General features: G+C 36.4%; 1 protein-coding gene across 2 annotated transcripts in view; it reads right to left on the bottom strand.

Moving 5' to 3' along the window:
• Positions 1-25,416, bottom strand: part of LOC149083032 (adenylate cyclase type 3-like) — a 116,606-nt gene extending 91,190 nt beyond the window's left edge. For both annotated transcript variants that reach the window (XM_089236134.1, XM_089236133.1), the window contains exon 1: positions 24,961-25,416. The gene's annotated coding sequence lies outside the window, so the exon portion shown is untranslated. The remainder of the gene's footprint in view (positions 1-24,960) is intronic.
• Positions 25,417-27,308: the final 1,892 nt, after the last annotated feature.

The raw sequence follows: 27,308 nt of genomic DNA on the forward strand, positions 1-27,308 counted from the left end.
TAAAGGTTGAACACCCATGATTTAATCTTTGATTTCTATTCTAGGAGGTGTCGGAGGTCCTGGCGGAGGTCGTGGATAAAGTCGTGGCCTCCTTCGAGGAGGTGGACGACTTCGTCGAAGAACCAACGGTAAAGGGGGTTTTACTACTGATCTGTTTTATGATTTTTAATTATGTTGGACTTATTCATGGTATGTGAGAAATGCATATCATGTTCTTATAAATTATTTCCCTGACGTCCATTGAGGCTTTTATTTTTTTACTTTCACGGCAATGTACATGTACTTGGATACTTTATTTAGGGGATTTTGGCTCTTGTTTACAGAAAAACACTGAATGTGATACTTAATATTCACTTCATTTATGTATTTTTGCATTTTAGTGTCTTAAAAATGTCATATTAAAAACCAGCTTGGCTCCATTCACACGAGATAATTATTCTCAGATAGTAAACTATTATCGGGAATGTTGTCAGTGCAATATTATCCAATTAACTTACTAATCGACCAGTAAATTACTTCGGTAGAAAAAAAATATAGGCTTTATACTGTACAGGCCGTATAATACAGGCCGACAAAAACAAGGCCGTAGATGAAATCTTTTGGGCCACCACCGAGGGATGGGACAACGTCGTCAAGAAACTAAGAATAAAGTTTTTACTACCGAATTTTTGATGATTTTGAATGTATTGGCTTTACATTCAAAATCATCTATCAAGTATGATATGTGAAAAATGCATTTCTTATGCTTTCGTGATTTCTTTTATTATATGCACTGACTTCTACAAATGCAATTTTTTTTTTTTTTTGTAGTTTTACCGCGTTGTTCACGAACATGGACATCTTCAATCACGAGGCTTTGGTTCTTGTTCATCGTTTAACATTGAAAAGTTTTATAATCAATATTTATTTTTAACGTATTTTTGCTTTTTATATTTAGTGTCTCAATCGCAATTATAGATTAGGGCTATACGTAATTCATTAATTGAAATCGCAATGTAGTTATTACTCGTGTGCTGTATAGGCTCTAAGCATTGATACTTGTCATCTTATCCGTTATGATTCATCATTTTAAAGAAAGATGAAATGTTTGTAACGATTCGGCTTGAGCCCTTTACTCATGAGATAATTATTTGGTTATCTAATTGGAATTGGAAATGATGGTAGTCGAATATTATCAAATTAATATCTTGCCTTTGAAAATATATTTATCCAACTCAAGAAATTAACCGATGGAACTGTAAATTATTTCTCTTGCAAAAAACCATGTAAATGTATGCATCATTGAAGAATAACTTCACAAATTTAACATATATTTTACAATGTCTATTTACAGGTGAAGCCCAAGAAGAAGCTGGGGTTCGAAGATGGCCACCTGGTCATCGTCTACGTAAGTTAAACTTTTATTGATCACTTTACAAGAACTTTCATTTGCAGCAATATATTGTATGAAAACCACATTGATACTTATTTCCATTTTTATCTAATGTAAAACAATTCTTGACGTGATCTCAATTTTTACTTGTAATAAAATACAAATTCCGTTTTTAAAAACCATTTGTTCGTTGTTCTAATATGAGGCATTTTCCTAGTCATTTCAGTATATATTCACTTTGATGAAATGTCAATGCTTGATGTCTTCTACTTACAGGACAAGAAGAGGCCACCGACTGACTACCACGTCAGCGTCTGCATTGGATACCCAAGTGAGTGCATTCACTATATTTATTTCTTTGTAGTGTAAATATTGAATCAGATATAATTTTGTCTGTTCGAAAAGTTTTTTAGAATTTAATTGAAACGACACTGTCTTCTCTAATGTGGTCGGATTATTAGTTTTGGTTTGTACCAGAAGAATCTCTTTAGACATAATTTAAACCAGTGTTTCCCAAAGGGGGGCGGGTTTCACGCATCCGGGAGGAGGGGGGATAGCAGCTAAGGATACAAGATAGAATGTTAAACATTGCTTTAGACGGAATGCTATAGGAACTTTGTTTTTTGCCTTAGAAGAGAGGTGATGAAATAAGTTGAGAGACTGATTAAAATATGCATGTACATAAACATCCATTCACGAGTGAATTTCACAGATTAGATAACAATTATCTAGTGTAGGGATTCTTAACCTTTTTTCAGCAGCGACTCAAAATCAACAACAAGATCAGCTTCGCGACCCGTGGGACTGTTTGTTTTTCGAAATTATTGAAGCCAGTGACAAACCAAGTTCATTTATAATGTATGTGAATTTGTACGACCTATCTCGGAAGCGTCTGCGAGTTAGCCCAAGTTTGCATAATGACCCCCCGATCTAGTGATATATTGTATAGTAAATTATTTCATTTCCGTGACCCCTTCCCCCCATTCCTTCTGTGTGAACACAATACTGCTTCCGATTTCTTTTCCAGGTGGACAACTGTTCATCCTGGATTGAAATGCTGACGGAACAGAATCAAGACAGCCAACCTTTAAACTTTCATTTCTGTGTACAAAACTGAATCTAATCTTTTTTCTTTTTCTTTTCTTCTTATTCTCTTTCCAGATCCCAGGCCTCGGAACTACCGTCGCAGCCGCAACTGCCTTCAGCGCTGCATGATTCGTTTTGTGCAGTGGCTGACCTGCAGGTAAGTATGCCGCTAAGGTAAGTACAGGTAAGTATGCAAAATGTCTTTGAACGTAAATATAACTTAAACTAAATTCAGAAAAAACTTTGCCCCTTTTACAACATCTTAAATTCCCTTGAATTAATCTGAATTCAAACTAAAAAAAAAATTAATACTTTAAATAATCCATTAATTTAATGATTTCAAATTTCCCCTTTCTTTATTATAAAATTCAAATTCATTGATTTTCTGTAAGTCCCAATTAGCAGTAATGAATAAAATAATCGAAGTAAGTCTTGAAGGTAAAATATAATAATATCTGGAATATAGAACTCACTTTAACTCGGTAGAAAATAATTTGACATGCATTAAACTAATTAAATTTACAATTCAATTAATTAATTAAAATAAACTTAAATTCCAACTACATATTTTTTTTTTGTTTTCTAACTAGAAATTAAAAAAAAAATTAATTGGGACTCGAAATTGCAGCCACCTCCACGCGGTTGAGTCCTGGGAAGTTTCCTGTATTGGAAATCTTGCCAAGAGCTGCATTTAATTAATTATCAATTATTTTAACATGTGTACACTATTTGCGTGAATAATTCACTCATGTCTTATGTGCTTTTAATGCTTTCATATCCCAGCCGCCAAGGCTGAAAAATAATGTGTGGAAATTTATTTATTTCACTTCACTTCTTTAGGTGATGGCGAGGTTGAATGGCTTGGCTATTTTTTCCACCATCCTGGTTTCCTGGCCAGGACCTGTGATTTCTTCATGGTCAAATGAGGCATTTGCCCAGTGCCCCAAATATTAGGGCTACAAAGAACATATATCCACTGGCAAATCAAACATTTTCTATCCCAGTCATCGTTGTCCCAAGAGCCTCCAAATTCCTGCTTTTCCCAGGGCCTCTTCATGTTGGGAACTGGCCCGTGCTTCGACGATAATATTTCGAAAGAGTTAGGCGAGAAATAATTTTTTAAGTATAGTAAAAAGTCTCATAACAGTAGAACCCCGTTGATCCCAACTAATTGTGGCCGAGACCCATTCAGATAAGCGAAAAATTCGGATCACCGAGTTCACATTTTAACATTGATTCTGTTTAAATATTAATTGGTGACATGTGTCCCTAAATGTTAAAAAAATGAGGTCAGCCAGAGTGCAAACTCAGTGGGGATCAGGTCAGTGAGCGACCAAAAGAGTGAATTTTAGAGTGTAAAAGCTTATGAGTGACTAAAAGAGTAACATAGAGACAGAGGCATATTTACAGGAACGGGGGCAGAGTGGGCTATAGTCCAGGGCCAGGGTCGTCCTTAGAGCATCAAAATCATACGAACAGAGTGCTATCACTGAGGTCCCCTACCTGGCTACCTACTAGTTTACATACTTACTCTAGAGAATTGTAACCAGATGCAAAAGTAACCGTACCCAGGTGGGACCACGAGTTAAGACGGCACTGTCCAGCACAGTAAATTTCAGGAACAAGTGGCTAAGAAAGTTAGGCTAGAATGGGAGTAAGGCAGCAAAATTTGTGTAGCCCGCTGTAAAACCATTAATCCACCTCTGATTTTAACGAGTTCAAAGATTGGGGTGGGGAGGGACGTTTTTGTGTGGGCGTAATCAGAATAACGTATATACCAAGTTTCAATGCAAAACATCCACTACAACGGGAGCTACACAGGTCAAAGTAGTGTCAGTAAAATTCAACTGATACTACTCAGATAAACTATACTGAAACTATACCGACCTATGTAGCGCCCATTGTGGTGGACGTATTTCATTTGAAACTTCGTATACAGGGTGGATACTATCGACCGAACAATAATCACACAAGATTCCTTGTGGAAAAACTAATATGGGAAAGTGTTTTTTTCCATTTAGAGATCGGACGAATATTAAGGGAGTTATAACATTCTGAAGTTTTATGACGTGTCATTTTTCTAACGGTCAGTAACGTGCCTAACACCCAACGAAAAAAAAATGTTCCCCATGTAGCGGGTTGCCTATAATTGAAAATGAACTGAAATATTCAACCCCGTTAGAAGCCAAGTTTAGTTATTTTCTTTCATGATTGGTACTTTTTCCTCCTCGTGTAGAGTGATGTTAACCTTGCTATTAGGTAACGAATTCGCCCCACTATATTGGCAAATTTATCACCAGATTTGAAAAGCGTTACCGAAACGGGATCTATTGGCAAAACTGTTTTCCCAAAATCAACACCTTTTGCCAAAACGTGGTAATTTTTTTTCCTTCACTGTTAAATTCACTTAAATTTTTTGATTACGCTCCATTGTTATCAGCTTAAAAACGCCAAAGTTATGCATTTGGTGCACGCTCGGAGAATTTGGCAGGATTCTAAAGTGACGTCATCAATATTTAATACATCATAACTCCACAATAATTGGTGAAATCAAAAAACTGAAAACACTTTCCCATATTAGTTTTTCACAAGAAATCACGTGTGTAACTATTGGGCTGTAGATAGCATCCACCCTGTACACGTTATTTGTACCATGGAAAAAAAAGATAACTCTGCAATAAAAAAAACGCCATTTTTCCAACTGGTGGTCAAGACTCGAACTATTTTCAATTGAATCTTTCTACCCCTTCCCCCCATGGCCCATATATCTTATTCACCAAGTGTTTCATCAAAATACCTTCAGAATGGGCGCTACACATGTCTTAGTAGTAGTGTCAGTTTATTTGTAACCACCCTCTACATCTGAACTACTGAATTTTATTCAGTTTTCCAGCACGGGTACGTCATTCTCAGACGTGAGAGGGTATCGATAGGGGAATGCCACAGAAACCAGCCGCCATTCATATAAAGATGTATCGCACAGAAGAAGCATCATCCCGTCCGTTCAGTCTATTTTTATGCGCGGACAACACGAATATCTTTGTATGTAAATAAATATTGCAGCCACATACACTCTCGCTGTAAATCCTTTCGTCCCGCTTTCGGATGCTTCCATACGCGCACAAGACACGGAAAACAAAAAAATAAACAGCGAATAAATAAATCTCTTCACTCAGTTTTCGTCTTGTGGAGGGATTCTCTTGGCGTTTCCTTTTTATTCCGAGACTTGATTAACGGTCGAATACAGAAAGCGAATAAAGAAGCCACGAATAAACAAATGAAAAAAAAAAGGGGGCCGCAAACAAAAGAAGAAAGCGCAATCAATTACTTCCATCCTCCGTGGTTTTAACGCAAGACCACGTATACACACATACACACACAAACACGCTTACTTATATTATTCCTTTTGACCGACTGCATTGTTTCGAGCCACACACACACACAATCGCCCCATTGGTGAGACACTTCGAAAATACGTGAAAAGACATTTTTATCGCGCGCAATTTCCATTTCATAAGAGAGTCTTTCCTTTATTTTATATATTTTCGTGTCGTGACATTCTACTCAAATAACAAGAACAAACGGATTCATAAGACATTATCAACGTTACGGTAGACGACGGCAACAAAACAATCACGCGCGTATTTTAGCTGTATCCCCCGGGCCGCCCTTAACAGACGCGGGGTTCGGTGCGAAAATAATATCATGGCCCGGGACGAAATCCTTGACAATATCGGGGTCCTAAAAATATTTGCCCCCCCCCCCCATTTCTTTATGCATATTCTATGGAGGGTGGAGAATCGTCTTCATACGTTATTACAAAATATACAGGACTGCTGAAAAATATTCATACGAAAAATGAGAACTCACAATTTAATGTAAATTAATGCCAAAATTTCGATTCGATGAAAATTTTTTGAGTGATGAAAATTCAAAACCGAACAAAATTTTTAACTGATGAAATAATTTTAGAATCTACGTAAATTCAGGATCAGTGAGAGAAACAATTTGAGAATTTTAGAAAATTTAGACTTAATACAAGAATAACTTCAGAATTTTAGAAATTTCAAAATTAATAAAATAATTTCAGAATTGGTTAAATTTCAAAATTAATGAGAGAAATAATCTCATAGTTGATGAAAATTCAGAATTAATGAAAGAAATAATTCCATAATGACTGAAATCCACAATAATTGAAAGAAATAATTTAAGAGTTGGTGGGTTATGGGGCGTCCCTCTGTTTGATTCGGGTCTGGGTCCCTCTGACCAACAACTAAAAAGAATTTAGCCCCCCCCCCCAAAGGAGCAAACATATACTTTTTTGACTCCTCTATTATTTTTGGTGAAAAAAAAGGATTAATTTAGCGATTTTTATTTAGCGTATATATTTTCACTTCTATTACGGTGAATGCGAGGCCCAGTGCAACCTGCACCTGTCCCCAAAGGCATAGGGCGGTTTTGTCTGAATCTGCATATTAGACCAATAATTCGCCAATGAACCAATGAAGGTACAAAAAAATTCTCTTCGAAGATTGCGTCAAAATCAGTGGTTTCCAACCTATCAAACTTTGACAAACAAAATTAACTCCTCAAGGAATTTTTAACTTTTTTTGGGGAAGAGTAATCATATAGGTTGACTGAGGTAGAAGTATTTTCTTAGGATGTGCCGAGTCTTTAGACTTTTAAAATCTTTTACATCATAGTTTCCCAACCTTTTTTGTCCCATCACCCCCTTTCTCAGAAATTGTTTTCTCCCAGCGCAATCTAGCCCATAGAATCCTATGTTATGCCCGTAGTTTCTACCGCCTCCCTGGAACATTCCATAGCCCATTAGGGCCCACGTTGAAAATCACTGTTTTACATCATACATTCCCGGAATGCGGGAATGTGTTTCGGAATCTTGCCATTAAATCGTAGTATAGCGATATGGCCGGAGTTAGTATTCGGTGAAGTAGCCTCCAACATTTGACGGTCATGGCTAATGGTGGAGCGGCCACACTACTTGCCCATGGAACATCTACGAGGTAAACATCAAACGAGCACGAATTGCATTGAAACTGCGTAATATGAACTTGAGGCGTCAATGCGTTCGAGCCAGAGATGGCTCGTTCATTTTGACTCAACTTCAAGAGACTTTGCTTTGAGATGCATACGATAAATTCTCTTTGGCACCCCTTTTAGTAGGCCCACCGTGATGACGTAGCCCTCAATGACGCGTTTTACATTCGCTCTTAGTCTTTTTCTGAAGTAAATGCATTGAAATCCGGACATCGGAGGACGTAGAAATTCTAGAGGACGGGACTGTTATTTGTTTTTTCCCCCTCAATAATTTATCCGAACTATCTGTGCTATTCTTCTTCTCATAGCATGACGTTTTAGCGGCTCTCTATCTCTCTCTGTCCGTAGGAATGTAGAAATGCAGTTTCGCGTAAATCGATGGGATTATTCCCGAATCGCCATCAAAACTTCAAAATTCGAAAAAACGTAGATGCGAGAAAAATTTAAAGAAATAGATGGCCAAATAAAAAATAAAAAAACCGTCTTTTATGTGGGAGCTATAAATGATCTTTTACCGCTGATTTTTTTTTTTTTTTTATGTCGGCTTGACCCGAATTTTTCCCATTTCTTGAAGCTCCAATAAATAGACGAGAGTTCGTTTCTCGGAAAGGCGTATAGGCTGGAATTTTCCAGAATGGCCTCTGGCTCTAGATGGACGGCGTTGAAATGGAAGATACCGTATAATGCGTGAATCGGGAGAGTGAAATGATGATATCTCGACGGTAGAAAATAGAATCAATGATTAATGTATCTTCACAACTTGAATGTAGATTAATCACGCCCGAAATAGGCGGGACGTAGTTTAAGCTTGAACATACCAGAGCTAACTCTGAAGCTTTCCATGGCAAGCTTGATAATGTTTTTGTCGCTCTGTGCACGAAGGCTAATTAGACTGTGAGATGAAATTAAACGCTTATTCTGATTAACAATGCTCCTATGTCCTTTGGCATTCAGACACAGACCTGTCAAACTAGAGGCATTCGCTTCAAGAGAGAGATTAGAATAATCTCATTTGAAATTATATCCATATTAAATCAGCAATCGATTAGACTCAGTAACGGGTTTATAGCTCGGCCGCTAAAATGTATTGACACATGCTTCGAAATCTACTGTATAGTATCATAACATCATTCGTAGAAGCACAAATTTTTTCTAATGTCAAAAACACTGTGTGCACACAGGGATGTGCAGTAAGAGTGGTTGTATTGGGCCCAATTATTTGGATGAGGCACACACATACGGTAATAGAAATTGAAAAAATATATTTCATTGAAAATGATCAAGTTGACCGTGTTGGCATCCAAAATACAGGGCCCTAGCCCTGGGGAACGGGACAATATTCTCATCATTTTTTTGCTTTTTCACGCTATAAATGAGCTATAGAAGGGCCCGTTACAAGTCTGGCTGAAGGGCCCGCAAAGGATCCCAGCTTAGGATGGCCATGACTTCAAGTGACTAAATGCATTTTTGTTTATAGTTGCGGGCTAATGCGAATCGAACAAACGGCCGCAAATTATTGAACGCTTTCATTAATTCTGGAGCTTCTCTTTTCTTCAACTCCGAGTTTTCATCGATTCTGGAACGATTCCTTCATTAGAGTCTATAATTTTCATATTAGTTTTGGAATTACATCTTTCATTAGTTTTGGAATTACATCTTTCATTAGTTTTGGAATTACATCTTTCATTAGTTTTGGAATTACATCTTTCATTAGTTTTGGAATTACATCTTTCATTAGTTTTGGAATTACATCTTTCATTAGTTTTGGAATTACATCTTTCATTAGTTTTGGAATTACATCTTTCATTAGTTTTGGAATTACATCTTTCATTAGTTTTGGAATTACATCTTTCATTAGTTTTGGAATTATTTTCCATTAGTTTTGGAATTCTTCTCCATTACTTTTGGAATTCTTTTCCATTACTTTCGAAATATCTTCCATTAGTTTTGAAATATCTTCCATTAGTTTTGAAATATCTTCCATTAGTTTTGAAATATCTTCCATTAGTTTTGAAATATCTTCCATTAGTTTTGGAATTACATCTTTCATTAGTTTAGGAATTACATCTTCCATTAGTTTTGGAATTACATCTTTTTCATTAGTTTTGAAAAATTATATCTTTCATTAGTTTTTAGAACTATCTCTTTCAATAGTATTGGAATAATATCTTTCAATAACTTAAAATTTTCTTCACTTACAAAATATTCAGCAATTCTAAATTTCCATTAATTTTTCCGTTTATTTTCATTTAATTGTGTCTTCATACTTTTCCATTCTGTGTGAACATTTTTCAGCATCTCTGCATATTCTGTAATAATGTATGAATTTTTAGAATTTATTATGTACAACATCGGGGTTAAAGGGTCCCCCACCGAGCATTTTTGTGACCCAAAATTTGTCAAGATATTCCTGGTTTGTAATTATTTTCCCACTGAGATCCACGTCCGTTAAAAGTGTGCCTGCTCAAAAATATCATCATAATCGTGTTAAAGCCATCTTACCAGGTGCGAGAGCAAGATTTTTCTAACCTAAGGCTCAGATTTTTGTAACCTAAAAAAACATGAAAATATGACCTTGTAATTTTCCCATTATTTCATTCCTTCTTTTTCAGTTATTGGTCAAGTTAAGTTAGGAAGTTGATAAAAAAAAAATTAATTTACCTTTTTAATTAAAACTCTCACCTAATTCAAATAAAAACCCACGCCTACCTTATGCACAGCAATTACTCTTTAGTACGTTCTAGAATCTGGAAAAAATTAACAGATTAAACGATATTTAAAAAAAGCCTGTCATAAAGCAGATGTCTATTTTCCGCAATCTAGTTGATGGTTTCTCAAGATGAGCTACTACTACTTAGGGGGCCGTTCAAGTATGACGTAAGCAAATTTTTTGTCACTGTAGTCCTCCCTTGTCAGCATAAGTAAGCAAATCTCTGACCCCCCCCCCTTCTCCCCCCCTCGTCAGCAAAATTTCGTCAGCACTGCCCCCTACCTCCTAACACATATTGGTGGGATCAGAAACGTACGCGGAAAGGGGGCATAAGGGGAGGGTTCGCGTTGAGGGAGGGTTTAATGTAAAAAACATTAAAAAAAATTAAAATATCGAAAGAAAGTACCTTTATATGTAATTATAATCGATTGCTATTTGGAGGGTAAGAACTCAAAATTTCTCTTTAAAAAATTCATTGCGACCCACCCTTTAAGTCATACATGGTAAACCCTTGACCCGCGGACTAAATGTGGCCCTGAAGGTTATCTAAGGTGGCTTGCCCCCCAAACCTAATTTTGTAAAAATGAACTAAGCGGCACATTCACAAATCGCTTAAATGACCAGTGGCACAATAAGAGGCCTCAAAGATCACTTTCACATTTTCAAAGATCACTTAAGTAACCCGCGACACAGTTCTAGAACACTTAAACGATCCGTGGAACATTTAGAGATCCCTTGAGTGACATGTGGCATAATTTTAGAGCGCTTGAGCGGCCCTCCGGTGCGGTTCTGCATCACTCGAGTTACCCGCGGAACATTCCCACATTATTTAAGTGATCCGTGGCATAATTACGGATCACTTGAGTGATGCGTTGCACAGTTCTAGAGCACTTAAGCCTCCCGGAAACATTTCCAGAACACTTGAAGGATCCGTGAAACATTTGGAGATCACTGAAGCGGTTGTGTAAGGGATTTATCATTAGGGAGAATGTTAGTTCAGGTGCCCACAAACTAGCGAAATGTTTTTCTCGCATTTGGCGCACCGAGTAAGATCCATCAAGAATATTTCATATTTTCACAAAGGGTGGTTAAGGGACGTAAGCATCATCCAAACCCCCCTTCCTTTCTTGTCATCAAAAGTCCGCAAATCCGAAACCGCTCTCCCCCCCCCCATCGATTCTGACATAATACTTGAATGACCCCTTCACCGTACATGTACCTAGAACACATTCCTCTACAAAATTTCTAACGAATCGGCACATGCCGGAATGAATGTTCTGGGAGTATGCGTGGCCCTAACGTATTTATGTTGTCGAGTTTCGCTTGTTTTGTGTTCGTGGGGTCTTCCATTTGCTGAAGTAAAAATGGAAATGCTTGAATATTCTCATATTATGTCAGTATCGTGTTGCTGGTCTGCCTGCTCTCTGCGAAGAAACTTTTTCAAATGGGAGGTCGGCTTGTGTGCATTCGCAGCTAGAAGCTGGGCTCAAGATGAACTGAAATTTTACTGCATATTAATTCGGTTTTAAGCTGGGAAATATAGCCATATTTAATGAAATACGATGCAGTGGCTGCATCGGTTTTTTTTCTTAAACCGAGCCCAACTCCAGTTACCGTCATTGGGCAATTTACCACCGTCCCGCCCCCTTCGGAGGGAAGTGAGTTGTGCTGAAAGTGCGCGTACATGTCTAATATAACTAATTGCCTGCGTTCGTATCTAATATTGCGCATGAAGTTAGTGTTGCCATCTGTATTTTAAATTGTGAGTGAATAGTAATGTTTGAAAAGGTGATTGTAAGGAAGCCCGCATTTAGGGGGGGGGGGTCCTAATCTTCCGAGCGCTGGACAAGGAAGAGCGCCAAGTTTGCTTTTTTGTTCATTAAAAATGGGTACATGCCTCGGGTGACAATAATTGTGGGCTCTGTTGCGAGAATTTTTTTAACGGGGCGATCGACTCACATTTGCGCCTGATGCTGGAAAATGACAAAACCAACTTCAGCCAACCACCGCCACGCCAGCGGTGGGATCCGAACCCAAGTTCCCGTAATGCTAATTCCCTCACGATGCCCACGTGACATCACAGCGGCTACCCTCGGTGCTGAAAATATTTTCCCCGAAGTCCTAAAAAAAATTCCGTAACCTTTTACTCTGAACACTCGATATTAGGGTATTAGGGAGCGCCAGAATCACAGGAAGGGACAAAGGGTGAGGGGAACTATCAAACTTCAGGGGAGTGGCAATTTTAGGAATCAAGAAAGGATTTTACTCCAAAACATAATGAAAAAGCATTGTTAAAGAGCTCTGGAGTTGTACAGTGGCGGGCAGCGGAGGCAAAACCAAGTCTGTCCCCCCCCCCCCCCCCGTGAGAAAAATCCATGTGTTTCGGCATAATTGGAAATGCATTGAAAGCGAATATTCTGAGCGTCCGAATGCATAAGATCTATGCATTGGAGTGCCATTCAGAGTTCCCCTTTCAGAAAAACAACAAGAGGATCCTCTGAGTACGAAGAAGTGCTTACTGGGTATTAAAAAAAAAATCCAAAAAAAGGGAAGAAAAGAATTCACTCATTGGAAGGGCAAACAATATCTTCGAAGAAAATGCCTACAGATTAGAATTTTTGGTGAGATAAAATGACCAAAAAACAAAAGAAAATAGATCTATTGCTTGAAAATTCCTAAAATATAACCGATGACTCAAAAATGCTTAAAAAATGACTCGTCATAAAAATCCGAGGCCTAATAATGACATAATATATACCTAACACACACACAAAGAAGCAGCATCATTATATTGGCTTCTACTCAAGAGAGAAATAAAAGGCAACCCAGTTATATATTGCATAAGATTGACGTGAACGCGTTTCTATTTGACGCCAGGCGTTGTACCTGCACTGGGACAACCAGGACAGCCCGAGTTTCAACTCAGGTAAGTTAATCAGATGTAAAAATTTTTTTATATAGGTCTCATATGCGTTTCGGGCTCCTACAACACAAAATACGGCCATGCTAAAGTTGCTGAAAAATAAGTAATCGTACCTAGTATGACGTGTCAGTAGTAAGAAAAAATATTTTGCAACATACATCAGAAATTAAGACACACTTGCAACGGTGATTTTTCTGCTCTCTTTCTTGTTTTGTTATTCACACATGAAAAGCTTTTGCGCTGATTTTAGGGGTCGTAAATCATTCCTCGTATTTATAATGTACCGTAACGAGGAACATGTATTTTAGTTTGTTTTGACTTTTATTTTTTAAGTAGACTTTTTAGACGTGCTTGCCAAAAGAATGAGGGACATTTCTCTCCTCCCCGTTATGTAGCGAAGTTAAGCTGATTTTTCAGTCTAAAATTAAAAGCTGCTAAAGATTGCAAAACACTTTACCATTGATTTAGAGCTAGATTCGAATGTTTTGGTGGCAGCTCTTCCAATTTTACATATTTATTTGTCTACTATAACCTTATTTCCATTCGTGTAAAACATTCCATTTAAAGCTGGGGGTGCGCAACCTCCTGCACGCGAGCCATATGCGGCCCGCAAAGGGGTCCGTGAAAGTGGATATGGTGGGGAAAATATCAATATATACAGAACATGCTAAATACCTAGGCTGACCATATTTCTTTCATAAAAACACGGGATAGCTTCGAAAAAGTTATCTAGGCAACTTTAGTTTCAGCCAGAAAATTCTCAAAGGCACGTATAGTTGCCGGTTGCAGTCAAAAAAATTAATTGTCAGATGCAAGTGCAATTGCCATTTACAGCCAGAATATTTGTCAACTACTTGCCAGTTACAGCCGAAATAATTAGTCAAAGGCAAGTAAAGTTGCCAATTACAGCCAGAAAGTTTGTCGAAGGTAGGTAAAGTTGCGAACAAGCGTTTTATTGCTGAAAAATTACTAATCGTAGAAAATGGTGGGTACTGCAAGCCAAAATGTAATTCACCAGAAAACGTGTACGTTTGATAAATATGAGATGAATACATTTATTTGACTACGATTAATTATGACAATTATAAAGATATGATAATTATAGAGATCATAATAATCATAATATAACTCATAAGTCACGAAAATAATCTTAATTCTTCATTTCAGAAAATTCAACAACGAAAATAAGGAAAAACGGGCCATTATAAGAAAGATGAGATGGCAAAAATCACGGGAATGTCCCGTAAAATACGGGTGATATGGTCACTCTTTATTCATACAATTTTTTTCCTGCAGCTTTATTGATACTGATCCTTCATGAGTTTTGCAATATACAAACTATAATGTGTGTTGGAATTGTTGATATCCGTTTAATCGGGACCGACTGTATTTGTACACAAAATTGTCATTGGATGCCCCATTCATAGTATAACTATAGATTACTGCTGTTGGACAGGAAAGAAAGTATATAAAAGAACACGGAATAGATGTGAGAAATCTAGGAATTATTTCCAGCTAGAATTGCTTCAAAAAAGAGAGTTTATGCAAAAATATAACGTTCGTTACGACCCCCCCACCGTTCCACGGAAAACGAATATAATTTTTGGTGGTTGATAGATCGAACGATGGCAAAAAATTAGCTTCTTGAGTGCATTCTTATTTAGGCGAAATAAAAAAGGTTTAAGGAAAATTCACCGACAACAATTTACCGCCATGCTATTCATCACTAGGAAAATTCACCGCAATGCAATTCACCGCTAGGAAAAGTAGCAGTAAAGTCAACTTAGGATACTCACTAGAACACTCACTCACATACTCACTAGGTCACTCACTCACTCACATACTCACTAGGTCACTCACTCACTCACATACTCACTAGGTCACTCACTCACTCACATACTCACTAGGTCACTCACTCACTCACACACTCACTAGGTCACTCACTCACATACTCACTAGGTCACTCACTCACTCACACACTCACTAGGTCACTCACTCACATACTCACTAGGTCACTCACTCACTCACTCACTCACTCACTCACTAGGTCACTCACTCACTCACTCACTATGTCACTCACTCACTCACTCACTATGTCACTCACTCACTCACTCACTATGTCACTCACTCACTCACTCACTCACTATGTCACTCACTCACATACTCACTAGGTCACTCACTCACTCACTCACTAAGCCACTCCCTCACTCACTCACTCACTAAGCCACTCCCTCACATACTCTCACTAGGTCACTCACTCACATACTCACTAGGTCACTCACTCACTCACATACTCACTAGGTCACTCACTCACTCACATACTCACTAGGTCACTCACTCACTCACATACTCACTAGGTCACTCACTCACTCACATACTCACTAGGTCACTCACTCACTCACATACTCACTAGGTCACTCACTCACTCACATACTCACTAGGTTACTCACTCACTCTTCTCTCACTGACTCAGTAACTCAATCGCTCACTCCCTCGCTAACTGACTCGCATCGAACTGTTGTCGGTGAATTTTCCGGACACGAATAAAAAAGTTATGTAGAACATTAATCGTTTTGTTGCAACAAAAGCAGTTGCAACGAAAATGCATCAGATTGGAAATTATAAAACTTTCATACTTAATCACATGCACGCACTTATGTCTACCGAATTCTCCAATATCAAGGGTCAAAGTCATATACAATTTTTAGCAAACGAAAAACATGGATTTCGAACAGTTCTGTGTGAAACAGACGCTGGGGCAGAGCTGAGTTTTACCTTAATGGTTTTGTTTTTTCAGGCCATTTTTATTGAATAAAAAGTAGCATAGTATGAACAGGAAAATATTGTAGATTTATCGTAGCAGTTGTTATAACGGAACAGTAGCAATTACGCGTTGCAGCTATAATTAGTGTGTCAACTGTACTTTGGCTTAATCTTTTTTCTTATCTAAGGCCAGGTTTACACGATAAAAGTTTTATAAAAGATCTTCCTTTTTCTTACAAAACTTGTATTGTGTAACACCCCGGCCTAAGAAAAAGAGAAATATCTAACGAAGGGGGGAAAAAAAGAAAACTTACCGTTTTCACATCATATAAGATAATTTGATATTCTGATTACTTTTATACTCAAAAACGAAAGCCCAGTAATGGATTTTCCACGATAAAAGTTTTCCGAAAAAAATATTTTGAAGAGTAATTTCACTCCTCTTGAAAATTTTAATGGGTAGTTTGTTGGAAAAAGACAATTTTTTTTTAAAAATAAAAACAAAGAAAAATAAATCTATTTTAAAAAAAAATCATCTATAAAATTCTAAGGAGCATTTTCACCGCAACAAAATTTCGGGGAGTAAAATTGAATTTCGATGCTTGAATCACGCATATAGAGACATATCCACTCACCCCGATTATCTTATACCCCGTACGCAAAATTATACTCTGACTTACACGTTCATTTTGGGCCCCATTTTACATGTAATCATAGATAATTGCTGTTGGAAAGGTCTACGAAAAAAAAAAAATCCCACGGAACGGATTTAACCCCTTTACGATCAGGGACGTAATATTGCGTTCAAATGCCAGTGGAAAAAATTCAATCCAGCTGAGTGTTTCGTCAACCTCTTTTCCTTCCTCATTCTCGAGGTTTTATTGTAACCCTATGAAACAAAGTTGTGTATGTTTTATCCCCCTCACTGTTCTCCTCACCTTTTTCCCCCTCCTTCCCCATGACATTCTCCACTCACCAATAAGTACCTTTCTTAGAACTAATTCTTCTATTATATACTGTGCATGGAAGTGAGAAAGAGAACACGTAGGTGAGGGCGAAAAAGCAAGGTACTGTACATCTCTTATCTTTCCGTAACTCTCTTATCTAATTATTTATTGTCTTTACAGTTCCTCCCCACCCTTATCACTTTTTTCTTTCTTCCTTCCCCTTTCTTTTTTCAACGTGCGAAAACAAGGCTACCATATTTCTCGCCTACACGTCTAATTCAGATACAAATACAAATACAACGCCACAATAGGCAAAATGCCCAACGAGGTGGCTGATAAAAAGATGCTCATAAAAATATGGATGTCATATATTTCAAAAATACAGCAACCCAATTAAAATGCAATTAACACAAATTATGAACACATGACAAAATACAATTATATTATACAACGCCCATAAAGAATACTTATGGTTGTCTTATTCTAAGTATGGATAGTTTCTCGATTTACCCCAACATGTTTATCGTATTTATTTTTCAACGTGTCAATTGTGTTACAATTTACTACCTCCTGAGGTAAGCTATTCCATTTATTAACAACCCTATTAGAGAAAAATTCCCCGCGACACCATAACCTTGCATTGTCCCTCACCAATCGATACTGGTGTCCCCTTGTAAAAGCAGTCAATTGGCGGTGTACTAAAAGTTCATGGTCCATCCTATCCATCCCATTGAAAATTTTGAACACTTCGATCATATCTCCTCGACACCTGCGTTCATCCAATGTAAACATATTCAAAAAATGAAGTCTCTCTTCATAACTCAAGCACTGTGTGCCAACAAGGACACGCGTAGCTCTTCTCTGCACCCCTTCAACCAATTCTATGTCCCTCTGTAGGTATGGTCTCCAAAACCTTACGGCATACTCCAGTCCAGGACGAACTAATCCTCGAAAAAGCGGAAGAATGACTTTAGGAGAACGTGAAGAGACCTTTTTGAAAATGAGACCAAGCATTCTATTCGCTATTTTGACCTACGAATGAACTGATCATTCGAATTTATCGCCAACAGCTTTTACGCGAAGTGGTCAAGAACTCTATCAATTATTTCCAGCTAGAATTGCTTTAATATAAAAATTCCCACGCAAATTAAGGAGATAAGTACGCAATTAGTGTTCTCCGGCTGCATAGTTTGGTTCGATGGATTCTTTTATTATCCAATTACACAAAATATTTAGCGCAGAAAAAAAATATTGTTTACAAAATTCAGAAGAATTTTTATTGCAGAAACAAAATTTACTTCACAAGAATATTTTCTGAAAAATTTATTTCAACTTTCAATTCCGGTTCGAGACTAAAATAAAAAGCCATTTCTCTCCCAGACAAAAATATTTTCACCGACGCTCCAAGAGCGGGGGGGAAAAAAAAGTAAATCGAGATTTTACATTTACAGTAACAACACGCGTTGGCAACACTTTCTTTCATTTCAGAAACATAAAAGAAAAATGAAAGAAATTGAAGAAGGAAGAATAAAAAGAAATTCTTCCGCTTTAAATAACCAGTCCTGCCATTCTTCTTTCAATGTTACGGAATTTATTTCAATGTTACGCTCAGAAAAAAAATTAGAAAAAAAAACGAAAATTTATAGGTCGTTATTTTTCGTTAAAAAAAAAACGAGGGAAAATCAATATAAAACTCCAGTATAAATAACAACTTTTTTTCCCTAAAATGTAATTTTTGTTCGTTATTTACGGACTTAAATCCGTAAAAAAGATCGACTGCAGTAAATACCGAAGCTCTTTAAGAAAATAAATTCTTATATTCATAGGATTTCGTTAACGGGGTTAAAATATTGAACCGCTTTTTTTTTTCCATCTAGTATACATGATGTCTTTCACTGGATTAATTTGCATTATCTGAAATAACCTATGAACTAAATTTCTTGTGAATAGTGTTATTTTCCCACTAGCAGTTGCGCATTTATATCAAGACTTCAAACTCATAAAACGTGCTAGAGCACGGTGTTGTCGGCAAAATCTGACTAATAGTTTCCTCTGACCGAAACTCAAACTTCAGATGGGTTTCTTGACTTTCTCTGACCAAAACTGAAATACAGTCGAATCCCGTTTTAACGAATACCGTCATAGCGAAAATTTCGTTTTAACGAACACTTTTCTAATCTCCCAAATAAGTTTACATAGGAACAATGCTAGGTAACGTGGAATTCCTTGCGATTCTTTCGGTCTCTTGGCGTTCGTTATAACGGGATTCGACTGTATTTTCCTGACTTTCCTCTGACCTGATTAAAACTGAAATATCTTCCTGACTTTCTCTGACCTGACCAAAACTGAAATATTTTCGTGACTCTCCTCTGAGACCTGATTAAAACTGAAATATCTTCCTGACTTTCTCTGACCTGACCAAAACTGAAATATCTTCCTGACTTTCTCTGACCTGACCAAAACTGAAATATTTTCGTGACTCTCCTCTGAGACCTGATTAAAACTGAAATATCTTCCTGACTTTCTCTGACCTGACCAAAACTGAAATATCTTCCTGACTTTCTCTGACCTGACCAAAACTGAAAAATTTTCGTGACTTTCTTCTGAGACCTGATTAAAACTGAAATATTTTCCTGACTAACTCTGACCTGACCAAAACTGAAATATTTTCCTGACTTTCCCTGAAAAATGACCAAAACTGAAATATTTTCCCTGGCCAGACCTCAAATATTTCCCTAACCTGACCAAAATTCAAATATTTTCCTGTCTCTCCCTGGCCTACCAAAACTAAAATGCAGTCGACGTTCGTCATGACGACCCCACGTTATAGTGACCATTCCATCACAACGACTAGTAGGATAAGTCCCAAATCTTTTCATAGAACGACTACCATGTGTTTTACTTCCAGTACGATGTCCGTTTTCGACAGGACGAAGATGGTTGTTATATCGAGCGTCGACTGCATTTTCTTAACCTGACCGAAACTTGAATATTTCTCTGCCCTGACCAAACCTCAAATATTTCCCTAACCTTTCCTGACCTAACAAAAACACCTGAAGAAAGAAATATGCAATTCAAAATCTTAACCTTCCAAATGTTTATCGTGTTTCAGTTTTTTTCCCTTCATGGAATTTTTCCCTGACTGTTATCAAATATTTGAACATTTATTTATGAGGTTCGGCAAAAATTTTGAATTTTCTTTGATTTTTTTCCCTCATCATTTTCTCTATTTCTCTAACTCATTCCCCAGTTTAATATTCCAGTTCGCTGGGAGCCCTGAAATAAAACTGTTGTGATAAATGACGCGTTATATAAGATTCTTTACCAACGAACACTGTGTATACATGGTATTACTGAATGCTAATAATAATGTATATACAGTCAAACTCGGTTATAACGACATCGAAGATTTATCGAAATTTTGTCGTTATAACCGAAATTGACATATTTAAGAACTTTTTCCAGAAATGCTTGTGCACGACAGTCAAACAAACACTTGTGCATGGCATTCAAATAAATACTGTGCATGACGTCGTTATTTGAAAACGATTAGTTTGATCACATTTGATTGAGAATAATACGCAAAATGTGGATCATAGATACAAGAAATCACTAATTCTCGCAAGAAATCATACAAATATAACGCTTGGCGAGAAATACAATGTTACAAATACAAACATATATAAATATAAATACAACGTCACAACAGACAAAATGCCCAACGAGGTGGCTGAGAATTACAGCAAGTCTGCAGTGATTATAAATGTATTTCACGGAGAAAAACAAAATTGAACATGGAAAATATGTCAGGCATATATTATGGAAAATATTAATATTCTAATGATTTTGTGGGAAAACGCCATGAAAACAGAAGCCAAAAATACGAAAAATATGTCGTTATATCCGAGGTAAGCGCGTTTCCCACTACGTTATGAGATAAAGTTTAGTAACATTATTCTCTTTGTGAATCCGCCCGGAATGCCTTGAACCCTATTGCTAAGCTATCTATGAATACACAGAAAGTCCAGAGACTATCGAATTTAACCAATGAATTGATTGCTCCGGGGTAATGCTGAAAGGCACTTGTATGCTGCAACAGAATTATCGAAAATCGTTGAAACCCTAAACAACAGGGTGGGCATGGATTTTAATTTTCAAATTTTCTACAGAGAGTCATGATGCAGACGAACGGAATATTCCTTGGCGAACGAATATTAAAAAAAAATGGATGAAAGTTCCGTTTTGAAACCGAATAATGGGTCTTATGCCTTTTAACCTTTTTAGACCCTGGTGCCACAAATGTGTGGGTTCCTTTTTCCTTACTATAGAAATTTTTTCTTGACAGGATTGTGTAAGTTTTAACTTATAAATTTGGTGAATATGAACTTTGAGGGCTTTCATCAGAGGGAAGCAGTTAAAGTTGAACTTTCAGGGTGTTTTTAAGATGACTTGCGAGAGAAAGTGGGGAAAAGTGCGATTAATGTGACAGAATTTAGAAATAAAATTCAGGAAAAATTGTATGTGAAAATGAATGTACCCTACATCATCGTGGCTGAAAAAATTTGAACGAAGGGAATTATTTCTTCACAAAAAAAATTGAACATTTTAAAAATATATAGATTCGCTGACATTTATGTTATTAAAGCATTTTTTGAGCATCAAAAATGCAAAAACGTCTTGAAAAATCCAAAAAATGAATGCTCGGGTCTGAAAGGGTTAAACGTGAACGAAAAACCTCAAAAACTATGCTCCAATAGGAATATATAATTATAATATTATTTAACCCTTTATATTCTGACGGTACTTTAAAGTACCAGGTTAGATAATTTGTTTTGAACTAATTGTTTCAAAAACATTATTTCATTTATTTATTTTATCTTTAATTAGAACTAAAATGATCTACCGAATAATTTACATAACTATTTATTATACTATTATTATAATTGCATGATAACTAGTTCATTTATGCTTTTATTTTAATTTATTACAATTTTCTTCCTATTTCACTTTTCACAATGTCGGATACAAATGGTTAACCATTGATATGTTTCAAATCTGTTACACATATTTTTTATTGCATTTTCTAGGTTACGCTAGCAGAATGTTTTATATATCTGTAATACTTCTATTTTTGCAAATTTTCAAGCATTAAGCAAAAAAAATGTATTAGTAATACCTTCAATCACGATGAAATAACACCAAAGTAATTGAATAAAAATCGATTCAAAATGAAGAAAATTGTTCAGTTCGTCAAATTAGATTTCATCGACTCAATCTGATTCAAAATTAAATTCAAAATTATAAGTAAAATCTAATATTTTGTTTTATTTATCAATCAAGTGTTCGTGAATGGATAGCAAACAGTTTACTTCATTTCTTGAACTAAGTAGTTTTCTTTATTTTGAATCAATTTTTATTCAATTACATTGATGTCGCACTTCATTATGTTCACAAGGTGCATGCAACGACGCATTTCATTTTTTTTTTTTTTTGAAAATTTGCGGGGAAAAAAATTGGAAATTTGGAGATACTTAAAGCATTGTACTGTGTGTCCAAGTATAGCATATGCAATTGAAAACATGTGCACAGAATTCTAAATAAATCATTGATTAGGCTATATATATAAATTTAATCATATTTCAACTAGAGCAGGAGTATTCAACCTATCTGACATGCCGGAAAAAGTGGAACTTTTCACGTAGCCCGCGGGTTACGAACTTATCTGCGGTGTGTGCTTAGACCTTTCAGATGGAATCCTTATTTATTAGGGTTTAATGTAATGTGCAGCGACATTTTAACAGATGGACTCAGTATTCATCAATACGCTTCTACAAGGTGCCCCTGAATTCATGGGCCAAACTTTTAAGGAAGGTAAAATACACATTGAAAAGCATTTTTTTGTACAGCAATGCGGGATCGGAAATGAAAAGTGTTGTTAGGAAAAACACGAAATGCTAAGGAAATTAAAAAAGTTTTTATTTACATCATTGTGTGAAAGTCTTGCTAAGAATGGTTTGGTATACACAATTAAATGCTGCTAGGCCCGTATCGATGTTGGTGGGAGCATATTTGAGCACTTACTGTAATTATTAATGTAAATATAAAGCTTTCTCGTTTCCTTAGCATTTCATGTTTTTGCGCCAACACTTTTCATTTCCGACCCCACATTGCTATACAAAAAAGATTCTTTATGCAAAATCAGGGACACCCTGTAGATGCGGGATTCCCGCATCTCCAAATTCAATTTTATTTTCCCAAATTTCATTGAGGAGTAGAAATGATCCTTCAAATTTTAGGTAGTTTTCTTGTTAGAGTTAGAGTTATTTCTTACTGATAAAAATATTCTTAATTTTTCAAAAATACCCATTCAAATTTTGGCGAGGAGTGAAATTACCCTTCAAAACTATATTTTTTTAGGATAACAATGAAAGGACCTATGCGGTTCCGAATTTAACAAAGGCTCTAAATACCTAAATACTTTTATTTATTCAGAAATAATTTCTTTCGCAAATTCTGAAAATATTATTTACTGAATATCGCATCTTTGAAATTCTGAACTTATTTCTTTCAAAAATTCGGAAATCATTTCGTCTAAAAATTTTAAAGCGATCTCTTTTCTTAAGGTATTTTTTCATAATTTTCTTAGCTTCTCTCATGATGTGCATAGTTTTTTTTAGACTGACTGTTCAGGTGTCTCAAAGTATGTTTAGACCCTTGGTGAAACCCAACTTGTTAACACGTCTCTGGTAATGTAACAAATGCACAACGGTACTGACAACCCTCTACAGTTCACCCCCCCCCCCATAGAAACGCAATGAAGTTTCTTCAAACAAAAACGGATGTAAACAGTGCCATCTTAACACATGTGCCCACCCGGGCACGGCCCGGGGGCCTCACAAAAATGAGATCTGGTAAAAAGTTTTTAGAATTTATCGGGTAGGGCCCATGATGCTCTTAAGACGGCCCTGAATGTAAATTGGTGCTCTTGGCATATTTTTAATGGAACAATACATCAACCCGCGATTTTAATTAATTAGAGTGGATTTTCTTAATAGTTACAATACACAATTGAGAGAAAAATACATAGTTTGCCTTTTGTTTTACTGTTATCCATAAACAGATGAAATCTTGCTTAACTAAGTTGAATAGATTTTACCTTGAATTTTATTTCACTTTTATAAATTTGGCGCGATTTTGTAAATCTGAACACATAAAATTTGAGCAACTCTTGGAAAATGAAACCTTCATGGAACCAACACGTCCTAGATAAAAAAAAGTTATTTTACTTATATAGCTGGATTTTGTACTTTAGACGCTAAAGGATGTACTCTCTAAAATACCCACAAAAAATTGAGAAAATAAATTTTATAGAAACTGATATCATTGGTACCGTTTTAACATAATTTTTAACTAAAACAATACACCAACAAATCAATTTAATTAATTTGAGTTGATTTTTTCTAATTTGCCAAAATAGTTAAGATTAAAATATACAGTTTTCCTTGACTTTAATGTTATCTATAAAGTGATAAAATCTCGCTTAAATTTGAATAGTTTTTACCTTGAATTTTGTTTCCAATCCACTTTATTCGGTGCGATTTAAAAATATATTTACACGCGTAAAATTTCAACAACTCTTAAAAAATGACGCTGACAAAGAATCAGCCACTTTCTCAGTTTAAAAAAAAAGTATTTACTTAATAAAGAAGTATTTCGTACTGAAATGAGACTACAAGATGTACATTCTGAAAAACCAGAAAAATTGAGAAAATAAATTAATATAATGTTTTTTTGTTTTTTTTTGCCATGTACGCATTGGACCAGAAGTTAAAGGGTATGAGGCCCTACAAACAGTTGGATAGACTGAATCAGAAACTACTGGGGGAAATTTGCTGACAACACCGAAAAAAAATGGGTTTTTTTTGTTAAAACGCTTGCAATTGAAGAGCAAATTCGATAAGGTGCAAAATAGAAAAATAAAACACAGGACGCGCTTCCGTAAACAATCTTTTTTCCCACGAAAAAATGACTAGAATATATAATTCACGCATGAAAACTAACAGAAATAATATAATTGATCTTCAAGAAATCCCATACTCACTTAAGAATTTCTTGGGATTTATTTTAATATCCACGCCAAGTTTCACATCCTCTTTTTTAGTTGATGGGGTTTTGTTTTTTTTTTTCTGGTTTTTTGTTGCGCATTTACACATACACACAAGTTTAACACAGGAAATGGGACATGATTATGATCGTGTCTGGGAGAGGCTTGCCTTGCCTTGCTTTAAGCTACAACTGTTTAACCCACACGTGCAGAAGCAGCAGCAGAGCTCTGGAATCCAAAGCGCCGCAGTATATTACCACCACCGCCGCCAACTAGATTTGGGGGCTTCAGACTGCGAGTTGTCGCAAGTTGTCTCGTCAAAATTTCACATTATTCCGCATCTTGTTCGGGTCATGTTGGTGAAATTACCGGGAGGTAGACTAGCAGTTTTTCCTCTTTTGATGCATCAGAAGGTTTTCACTATGTTACTGTCAGTGATTGCCGAGCTGATGATCTTCGTTTGCGTGGTGGGCCGCTTCATCGACCGACGGGGGCGCTGTCGTCGCGAAAGGAACGCTCTGGCTGGGCATTTTGTGAGGAAGCAGCCATCTCTGTGTGAGAAAAAAAAACAACATAAAACAAAACCGTGGGCAGTCCCCGCCGTTTTGCTAAAAAGAATGGATCTTTGCTACTATGTGGGAAGGGAACGTCTCTGTAGCACTAGTCTCGTTTTTCTATTTTTAATCTCCACGCCCCTGTTATTTAATAATTATGGAATGGTTCAACTTGATTTGATAATCCAAAATGCGGCGTTGTTTATTTTTAGTTCCGATATTTCTCTGGGATTCATCTCGGATCTGTTTGTGAAATGTCTCCGAGTGTAAATTTAGGGGGAAGCCGAATCAGTGGTTTTACGGTCACTTGAAAATGCAGTATAAGTCCGTTGTAATGACAGTTCACAATCACGAGGAAAATTGACTCTGTAACGGACATCACGTTATAAGCGGATTTCGATTTTTTGCTCTGTCAGGCTATAAAATTGTAACGAGATGCTACTCTATCTGCATTAAAACGTCTTTTAGATCGTTTCGTTCTAATGTTAACGATTGAACGAAACTCTAGTCAGGAAATTGATTTTTGGTCTCTCCCAGCAGTTGATTTTCTAAGACAGTGATGGGCAAACTACGGCCCGCCGCAGATGTTATGAAATTTTAAATTTCAGTAAAGTAAATTCATTTAAGGGGTGTTCTATTTTTTGCATATGCAAAATATAGTTGTGAGAATTTAAATAGAATACGGTATTTTTTTTGAGTTCTTATTGAGTCTTATAATAAATTATATTGGCCCGCCAATTATTTTATTTGGGTCGCTACTGAAAACGTTCACCGATCACGGCTCCAAGATATTTTCGCATAGGATTTCGTATTATCAAACCATTTAGCCGACCAACTGAACAATTAAAGTTCTTAATTATTGCATCACTGCTCACTTCGATGGCTGTGGGGACTCTATGGCATTTTCCAGCGAATAAGAAAAAAAATTTTAGCACGTTTTTTTTTCAATCATTAGAAAACGACTTTAAACTGCAAGTTCTGGTCCCGTATTCTCATAGTTAGTCACTGGAAGAGACAAAAGTCGAATATCATCCACACATAGCCCATGTGTATAGAGGAGGAAGCCCGAAAATAGCAAGAAGGAGTTAAAACAGTTTGAGTTTCCTGTGACCATTCTTTGTTAGACAAGTAATAACAAAATGATTTTTTTACGTGGATCGTATGCTAAGTTAAGCGTCACCACGTTTGATTTTTGAATAGATAAAAGGTTAAACTCTAGTGTTTTTTGAGAGCTTTTTTTTACGTTTTTGTGAATGCTTCCTAATTTTCAATTCAATATAACCAAATATTTTTGATATCTTCAACATTAGTTATTTGACAAACACTTGCAAATCACGCGTTATAGCGAGCTTCTCTTTATAACGGACATTTACTGAATTACCATTCGTTAAAAGAGGAAAAACTCAGTCCCTGGTTTAGTTTACAGAAAAATTTAGAATTGATAGGCAGCTATAGGCCCATATTCTAATTGCTGGAATTAAGGAAAATACTGTAGAGACGTGTTTACAACTGATGACGCTTTTACCAGACGCGTTACCTCTTAGGCGACTTCCTAAATTCAAATGACGAATTTAGTGGAAATTGTCTCTTTTTTTTATTAATTGTTTGAAAGAGTTTTGTTCACAAAAGCTAAAACTAGTTTATTATTGTACGTCCCTGTAATTTAATGATTATGAAGTGATTTAACTTGATTTGATCATCCAGCATACACCATTGATCTGTTTTCAGTTCCGAGATTTCACTGGAATTCATCTTGAATGTGTTTGCGGAATGTCTCCGCGTGTAAATTTA

The sequence above is a fragment of the Pholcus phalangioides genome, unplaced genomic scaffold (assembly GCF_987345545.1).
Source record: "Pholcus phalangioides strain wild (caught in Gottingen) unplaced genomic scaffold, Ppha-v1.0 ptg000009l_1, whole genome shotgun sequence".
Taxonomy (NCBI): domain Eukaryota; kingdom Metazoa; phylum Arthropoda; class Arachnida; order Araneae; family Pholcidae; genus Pholcus; species Pholcus phalangioides.